Source organism: Rattus rattus, chromosome X (assembly GCF_011064425.1).
Source record: "Rattus rattus isolate New Zealand chromosome X, Rrattus_CSIRO_v1, whole genome shotgun sequence".
Lineage (NCBI taxonomy): Eukaryota > Metazoa > Chordata > Mammalia > Rodentia > Muridae > Rattus > Rattus rattus.
The window spans coordinates 101039056-101048974 of record NC_046172.1 but is presented as its reverse complement, the minus strand read 5'-3'; the positions used below and the strand labels follow the sequence as shown (position 1 = coordinate 101048974).

Here is a 9919-nt window from a genome sequence, read left to right as displayed (position 1 = left end):
GCAGTAACTGACTGCTCTTTAATCAGACTTAAAGACTCACTCAACAAGTGGGAAATTGTGCCTGGTACTTTATTTTTTTTGAACAGTTAAAAATTCCTTAATATTTTATTCCTGGTACCACTACCACAATTTACGGGTAACATACCTGATGTAATGAAAAGAAAAGAAAAAGACAAAGCTACAAAGATAAAAAGACCCCAGGAATGTACATCTAATTGACACTATATTGCATTAATCGACATAGCTGCACTTTTTGCAACTGTGGCTGGAGCGTCCTGAAGTAAGAAGGGCTTCCTGTTTGCTGCAGTGACTTCTCTGACTGGGGGATCATCGCTCCTTCAGGCAGATTTTTACAGTTCCTCTAATGCATGACAACTGTCTCAAAGTAACCTGCAGCTTTCCTGACAACCTCGCTTGCTCTCTCTCCTGTTAAGAACTGTAGCCGTTTGTTTGTTTTATTTTAAAACCTTCTGCCACCACAGCCACCACTTCCACCTCCTCCAGATCCATAGAAGGCCACCACCACAGGGACTGCCGGAGCTTCTTCCACCAAAACTGCCCCTTCATGGGTTCATATAGATTGTTAAAGGTCCACTATAATCTTCCAAAAGTCATTATAGTTCCCACCACCATCATAGCTACCTCCATCAAAATTTCCTCCTTCATTATAACCATCATATCCTCCTCCTCCACCACCATATCCACAACCTTGGTTTCCATATCCTGGTCCACCACCTCCATAACCTCCTCTACTACTGTAACCAGGACCACCACCATAGTTGCCACCATCACCTCCAAATCCATGATATCCACCATCACCACCTCCATAACTGCCTCTGCTGCCACCACCTCCACCACCATAGCGTCTTCTTCCACCAAAGTTTCCTCCACGACCAAAGTTTCCTCCGCCACTACCAAAGTTTCCTCCACGTCCCATAAAGTCACCAGATCCACCTCCACGACCTCTCTGTGACCCAGCAGACGGCATCTCTTGTTTAGAAAGGGCCTTTCTCACTTCACAATAATGCCCCTTAATAGTGTGGTATTTCTGAACAACAATTTTATCAACTGTGTCATGATCATCAAAAGTCAAAAAAGCAAATCCTCTCTTTTTCCCACTCTGCCTGTCTTCCATAACTCTATGGTTTAAGATTGCACAACTTTTCAAAGTAGTCTCCCCTGATTATATTCTTCGTATCCCCTTTAATACCACCAACAAAAAATCTTTTTCACCATTAAATGGGCACCAGGTTTATGGAGAATTTAGAAACAGCCTTTGGTTCCACTATTATCGTCCATCAACCTGTGTGGTTTATACATCATTGCAGCATCCACCCTTCCACACAAGAGTAGTCACAAACCAAAGCCTCTGAACGTTCTGTTTGAGGATCTCATTACCACAGTCTATAAGGTGTCCCATTTTCAAAAAATGTTCTTCTTGGCTGGTCATCTGTGGTTTTCAAAGCTTAGACCACCAATAAACAGCTTCCTCGGCTGCTCTGGTTCCTCTGGATCATGGCCCTCCATTTTGAGACCAGACTCGCCTCTTCCAATAATATATGACTGGTACTTTAAATCTAGCCAAATACCAACATCTAATGAAGCCATGGATCATGAAGAAGAATCTACGACTACTATATTACTTAATCAGACTAATCTCTAATTTCTTTTTGAATGTTTCTTTTTATAATCCCCAGATAAATACGATCCATATCAAGAAAAATTCTCTTTGTAAAAGATTGAGACAATTACAGAAAACTAAAAGTAATCCAAAGATTTGTGGATCCTAGTTAATGCATTAAATGCACCAATAAAAACAGAGAGCATACTTGAAATATTAAGCAAACATCAGGGAAGAGAAGGATGAGATTTTTAAGAGTCAGAGGAATAGGAGTTTGCTGGGTTGCACATATCTGCCCAGAATGCTGAAGCTAAACTCTTTACTCTCTCTGCTTATGAGAACTGAACAAGAAATGTCGATAACGCCATGTTATTATGGACAGTGAACACTCAAGGGGACTCAACACTATATAAAGAGCTTCAAGGCAACTGAAGAACACTGAGAGGAAGAGAAATTCTCTTCTCCAGGGAAGAGCACAATTTGTTTATCACAAAGCAAACTTCAACATAGAAGGAATATTAAAAACACTTCTCATGTTGTATTTATATTTTAGGAATGCACATTAACATATATATATACATGATGGGAGGTTTGGGACAATTCAATGAGTAAAGAGGACAACATATTTGAAAAAAGAAAGAGGGTAATATGGTAGGTTTAGAAAAAAGGGAGAAATAGTGTAAAATATTATTATATCAAATATTAAGAAAGGTACATAGAAAAAATAGTAATGTAAAAGTAAAACAAGTAAAACTAAATTGCTGGATGAGCTAAATACTTATGTACTGTCTCAGCACTTGAAGGCTAAGGTAGGGCTTCCTTCCAGGCTAGCCAGGCTGCAGAGTGTGTTTTAGGTCAGCCTCATCTGCACGAAAATAACCTATCTCAAAAAGAAAAAGAAATCCAGCAATATTTAAACTGAACTGTAATGAAAAATGATTATTAAAAAGTGATATATATGTTCTACATTAGAAAATGTGTAATGAAACTAAAAAGAAACATTTTAAATTGCTTCATGAAAATATATCAAATATTTTAACAGTGACAGCCCTTTAAATGTATAAAATAATTTATTTTCTAGATCCTTTAGCTAGACAACAAACTAGAAGTGGAGGGAATACTTGTTTCTTATACATTCTGTTGGAGGGACATATGTCATAGTTAAAAACATTGCCAGGCAAGATTTAGGGACCAACTGGATCGCCACAATCTCCAACCTTCCCCAGGAGGACTCTGTGATAGTTTAGTGGGTAACACATTTTTTCCTGCCTGACCAATTTATATTGGATTCTTGGGACCTCCATGTTGAAAGGAGAAGAGCAACTACTCCAAGTTGATCTCTGACCACCACATGTACACCGCAGCATGACACACAAGCCCTGAACCCACACAAAGTAAACTAATAGGAACCTTAAAAGGTTTCAGCCATAGGGTAAATAAATTGTAGACTACTAGGATAGAAAAAGACAGGAGAATCCCTGAGACTCACTGGACAGTCAACCTAGCCTAATCAATAAACTGCAAGTCCCAGGGAGAAGCTTCTTTTAAAAGAAACCGAAACATGTGCATGGCTCCAGGGGAGTAACACTCAAGGTTGGCCTCTAGTTTGTTTTCAAACTTTTACAAGAATTCCTACAAATAACATTTAGTTTGTATGCACACACATGCTCAAATACATGTACAGACAGACTACAAATGCACATGTATACACGCCCACACACACTAAATTCTGTTAGGAAAAAAGCAAAAGAAAATTTCTCAAGTTACACAGTATTTGATCACAACATTAAATGGGATTGGTATGTGATATTTTTTAAAAAATTGTTTTCTTAAGTGTCTCCATATGGCATGTCAAAAATACTGTATATTATTTGTGTCCCTGGAACAGCACACATTTCAGAGCAGGAAAAAGTAACACAAAGCCCCAATCAATCCTGCCTGGTTTGGTGGTGTACTGTAATAAATTCCAACACTAGAGGGCAGCAAAGACAATAGGAAAATAAGGGGGAGCCTGTGTTATACAGCCCGATACTGTCTGTCTAAAATAGGACATCCAGGATCACAGCTCAAGTCTGGGTGGATCAAGGACCTCCACATAAATCAAATACACTGAACCTAACAGAAGAGAAAGTGGGGAAGAGCCTCCAACACACGGGTTCAGAGAAAAATGTCCTGAACAGAACACCAGGAGTTCATGTTCTAAGAGCAACAAACATTGAAAAGCTTCTATAAACAGCTGGGGCTGTCCCACAGTCCTCAGACACAAAACCTGCCCGAAGAGATCTTGTCCTCTAGGAGTACTCTTCATCCTAAGCTCATGGCCCAACTTTCTCTCTATTAACTGTCAAAAGACATTACTAGAGAAAGTGCTGGCTCAAGAGCCAATGGAGGGGCTTGGGGCCAAGACTTGGTCTCTATCTGTGCAGATTGGGGCATCCCACAGCCCCTCAGACAAAAAAACCTACTTACAGACAGCTGGTTTGTCTGAGCACTCCTCACCCAAATATCATAGGTTCACAGGCCCACAGAAGGGACAAGATCCAGTCAGAGGCAGCAAGACCAACAAACATCAGAGATAACCAGATGGAGAGAGGCAAGGGCAAGAACATAAACAACAGAAACAAAAACTACCTGGCATCAAAAGAACCCAGTAATCCCATCACAGCAAATACTGGATATCCCATCACACTGGAAAAGCAAAATTTGGATTTGCAATCACATCTCATAAAGAAAGAGGACTTTAAGTAGTACATAAATAACTCCCTTAAAGAAATACAGGACAACACAGGTAAACAAGAAGAAGCCCTTAAAGAGGAAACACAAAAATCCCTTAAAGAATTACAGGAAAACACAACCAAACAGGCGAAGGAATTGAATAAACTATCCAGGATTTAAAAAATGGAAACAGAAACAATAAAGTAATCACGTCTGAGAGAACCCTGGAGATAGAAAACCTGGGGAAGAGATCAGGAGTCAGGATGACATCACTTACAGAATACAAGAGATTGGAAGACAGAATCTCAGGGCAGGAGATACAAAAACACTCACACTATAGTCAAAAAATGCAAAAACACAAAAGCTCCTAATCCAAAAACATCCAGAGACCCAGGACACAATGAGAACAACAAGACTAAGAATAATAATGGTAAAAAGACAAAGAAGATTCCCCCTTAAAGGCCAGTAAATATCTTAAAAAAAATTATTGAACCATCTGGAAACTCTGGGTGCAATAGAAGTCCAGGAAAGGTGGCACAGATCTTCCTGGTTGCCTGCCGCTCTGGAGAGAATCATAAGAACACCCCAAGAGCAAACTTGAGCCTCGACCTGGTAACAATTAACCTTTTCTGCAAGTGACCTGTCACCTGGTGAAATCGGGACACACAGAGGCAGAATTCCTCTAGGACCCGGGCACTTCCTGTGTTTACCGGGAGTCCACACCCCCGGATCGGTCAGCAGCAACTCTGCTCCCAGACCCCCGTGGAAGACCTCACCGCCCTGGTCAGCTGGGCACTCCTGAGGCTGCAGAGCAGAAGAGACCACCAACACTGCCCACCCCTGCCCACATCCCTGGCCCAAGAGGAAACTGTATGAGGCCTCTGGGTTCCCGTGGGGGAGGGCCCAGGAGCGGTAGGACCCCTGCGCCTGAGACACCTCCAGAACCTGAAGGAACAGATCGGATAAACAGTTCTCTGCACCCAAATCCCATGGGAGGGAGAGATAAACCTTCAGAGAGGCAGACACGCCTGGGAAACCAGAAGAGACTGCACTCTGCACACATCTCGGACGCCACAGGAAAACACCAAATGCCATCTGGAACCCTGGTGCACGGAAGCTCCCGGAAAGGGCAGCACAGATCTTCCTGGTTGCTGACCACTGCGGAGAGCTCATAAGCAACACCCCACGAGAAAACTTGAGCCTCGGGACCACAGGTAAGACAAACCTTCCTGCTCCAAATGACCTGCCTGGTAAACTCAAGACACAGGCCCACAGGAAATGCTGAAGACCTGTGAGAGAGGAAAACTTCATCACCAAAAAGCAGGAACACTCTGTCCCCTATAACTGGCTGAAAGAAAACAGGAAAACAGGTCTACAAGCACTCCCCTGACATACAGGCTTATATAAGACGGGTCAGCCAATGTCAGAAAATAAGCAGAAACAAAATAACACTAGATGATAATCTGATGGCCAGAAATAGCGAGGAACCCAAGCAACAGAAACCAAGACCCATGGCATCAATGTACAACAATGCCAAGCAACCAGAGCTTCAAGGGACCAAGCCACTACCCAAAGACTATACATGGACTGACCCGGACTCTGACCTCCTGGAAATAGGCACAATGAATATCCTATTAAGAGCAAATTAGTGGAAGGGGGCCCTGGGTCCTGCTAAGATTGAAACCCCGAGTGAACTAGACTGTTGGGGGAGGAGCGGCCAATGGGGGAGGGTGGGGGAGGGAACACCCAAGGAAGGGGGAGGGGGAGGGGGAGGGTTAGGAGGATGTTGGCCACTGAAACCGGGAAGAGGAATAACATTTGAAATGTAAATAACAACACCATTTTAATAAAATGGAGGAAAAAAGGATAAGCAAATTGGGATTCTTCAGACCTTCTTAGAAGGGGATCATACATATTCATAGGAAGAAATTCAGAGACAAAAGTTTAGATGAGAGACTGGAAGGGGTTCCAGAGTCTCCCTAGGCTGAGGTTCAGCCCATATACATACAGCCACCAAACTGAAACACTATTGCTGATGACAAGAAGTGCATGCTGATAAGAACCTGACATAGCTGTCTCCTGGAGAGGCTCAACCAGAGCATGTTAATCAAGGTGAAATGCTCACAGCCAACCATTGAACTGAGAATGGGGTCTGCTTTGGAGAAAATGAGAAAGGACTGAAGGAGCTGATGGGTTGCAAGCCCCATACCAACCAACCAGAGCTCCGGAGATAAACCACTACCCAAAAGTACACTTGGACAGACCCATGTTTCCAGCTGCATATGTAGCAGAGGATGGCCTTGTTGGGCATCAGTGGGAGCTGAAGCCCTCGTTCCTGTAAAGCTGTATCCCCCAGTGTGGGGGAATGTAAGGGTGGGGAGGCAGGAAGGGCAGGAAGGGTGGGTGGGTGGGTTGGGGATCACCCTCCTAGAAGCAGGGTAAAGGAGGATGGGATAAGGTTTCATGGACGGGAAACAAAGAAATGGGATAACATTTTAAATGTAAATAAAAAATATAATAAAAATGAAAAAAGATAAAAAATCCATGTATGGCATTCTAAATACATTTTAAAAAGACCAGTTTTTTTTTTAACCTCTTTCCATGGATCTTAGGACCTGAATTGAGATGCCCAGATTCCCTGCACAATCCACACAGTTTTGGCCCAGTGAGATGGTTCAGTGATTACATGTACTTGCTGTTATTCCTATCACCTAAGTTGGATCCCTGGGAATTGCATGGTAAAAAGGAATGAACCAACTCCGGCACTTTATCGTCTAACCTAAATATATGCACCGTAGCATGCTATATGACAACTGACACCATAGCAACAGAAACAATAAATGGACAGAATATGTGGAGCATGGTGGTTTGCAGGCAGTAATCCCAGGTTGGAAAAGCAGAAAATGAGAGATCCTGGGGAAAGTAGTGGACAGGCAACCTGGCCATTCTGCTAGGCCCCAGTCCCTCTAAGTCTAGTCTCAGCAGACCTGAGGAGGAATCCTGGGAACCACAGACAAAAGTTAACCGCTTCCATATGTAAGTACATACACATAAAAAACAAACCTACAAAGACACTTGTGCACAGAGAAACATAACCACACAGAGATATCACCCACACCTCCATGAGTATCGACACAAGAAATTCTGGCAGAGAAAAAAAAAGAAATTACGTTAGGTTCACAATGGGCATGGAAATTATTTCTTAAAAAGTCTTGTTAAGGAATAATTTGAGACATAAAAATGCTTTATCATATTTCTCCACGTGGCCTGTAAAAGTACTTAGTAACTGACTGTATCCATTATCCTAGATATAGCGACAACTCATTCATCGGCACGAGGAACAAATCAAGAGTGAACAACAAAGCTGGGATGGGGGCTATGCTAAAATCTTGCACTAGAGACAGACAAAAAGCAATACAGGAAATTGAGGGCCTGTACTATATATTCAGAACACACACACACACACACACACACACACACACACAACACACACATATATATATCTACATACATACACACATACTACATAGACATATATAAACAGTCAAAGGTCTTAGCTTGTTCAGAAGTGAGGAGGGTAACTTTTAGGCAGAGTGTTTGACTAGATTGCATAGAGCACTGAATTTGATCCAGGACAACCTCCAGTCAGCAAAAGACAGCATCGGCCTTGATGGAGGACAAATTAGGGGTGAGACCCTGTTTCAAAAGCAGTATCATGGTCTAAAAAATTAAATTTTACTTTTTTGGCACATAGCTTTGGTGACAAGAATATTTGTTGCTGTTCAGATTTCAACTTTAGCTTCTTTTCTCATCTCTAGCCCAGCCTCTGTTCTCATTGATCTGAATCCTCTATACTTACCTTTTTTTTTTTTTTTTTTTTTTGGTTTTTTGGTTTAAGTTTTCATTTTGGTTTTTAATGTGACAGGGTTTCTCTGGGTAAAATCCCCCCAGTGGCCTTATACACACAAATATGCACACACAGACTCTACAATGCTGAGACTCTGTCCTGCAGCTAACATGCCCTAGCAACCTCTCCTCATTTCTGTTTGTGCTCCTTTCTGTGTCTACCTTTTTGGAGTTCTGTGCCTACATATATTCTGAATTCTGTGATTTCAGTGATTTGGGACTCACTTCTCACCCATGTGCAGATCTACCTGTTTCTGTAGCCTGTCTTTCTTGCTACTCTTTTACCACATATTTACATTCAAGCACTCATACCCATACATACATGCAACGCATTACGCACTCACAAACACGTGCATGCAGCGGCTTTGCGCCACTGACCATGGCTGGAGAAAAAAAAATTGGAGTCTATGTCCCAGACTTGGGATAATAATGGTTTCTAAAACAACGAAAGAAACCCACCAAACAAATATCCATGCTCTATTTTTCTGGCATTTTAATTCGCAGATACCTAGAAAGCTAGCCCGAGGCTCCAGCTATGTGATCCTGTGGTTAGGAACTCAGAAAGCCCCTTGACTTCACTCGAAAATAAGGGCCGTTTTACTCCCTGCCCCTTTCAACAACCATCAATCCCCACGACATTTTAAAGTTTCCCTTCTAGAACTTAGGGATGGACGTGGTAGAGGGGCGCTGGTCCAGAAAGGCTGAAAGCTCCTCCTGGAGTGAGGAACTCGGAGACGCAGAGTGAGAGTCCTCCCCGGGAAGCTCTACACCACCAGGCGCCATTTTGTGAGACTCGCGTCACGCCGAGGTCTCCCAGTCAACTTCCTTTCTGACCTGGGGGGACCCCGAGGAGGGACAGGGGTCAAACTGCTACTTTCAAATTGGAAAGGACTGATTACCTTCATGGTTTGTCATCATGTTGCCACCTCCTGTGGGATTCCCAGCCACCTCAAAGCACGGTGAGCCCCATGCTGAGGTGTCTCTTCCCTGGACTGGTCTGGCGTTCTCAACACGTCCCTAAAGCCATCCTCAATCACTGTACTTCCCTACACTGTTGCCAAGGCTCAGTGGGTAGAGTTCAGTTTATGCCCGCGCCATGCCTCCAATCAAAATGGAGGGGCGGGAAAGCAACCATCACATGCCGTGACTCTGCTCCGAGGTTATTTTCAAAACTATCAACGGCTGGAAAACGTCCTAGAACCGAATCATGCCACAAGCTTTTCTACTACCAGCTCCTTAAATGTATTCTCTGTTGCATACTAGGAAATTAACGTGATCATTACTATTGGGCCTTATATGTCACTGTTCACTTTGATCTGAATTTGTTTTATTTCTTTTAATTTTCCATTTTCAGTTCACAGTTTTGGTTATTTTGCCTCTGTGTTGCCTGTGACTCAAGTGCGTACCTGATCTTCTACAGTCCAGAAGAGGGCTCGACTCTGTTGGAAGCTGGACATGTACATGGTTGTGAGCCATGTGCCTGGAATCAATCTGTATTGTCTGGGAAACAGCCCAATGTTATTAATCACTGAACTAATAATCCACCCAGTGTTTTCTTTTCTGGGAGTGTGTGTGTGCATATGTGTGTGTGTGTGTGTGTGTGTGTGTGTGTGTGTGTGTGTGTGTGTGTGTGCGCGTGTGCACTCGTGCGCATACTCATGTGCAGGCACCCAAAAA

General features: G+C 42.9%; 1 pseudogene; it reads right to left on the bottom strand.

Annotated features, from left to right (window-relative positions):
• Nucleotides 1–460: 460 nt before the first annotated feature.
• Nucleotides 461–1527, bottom strand: LOC116889283 (annotated as a pseudogene).
• Between the last annotated feature and the right edge of the window lie 8392 nt (nucleotides 1528–9919).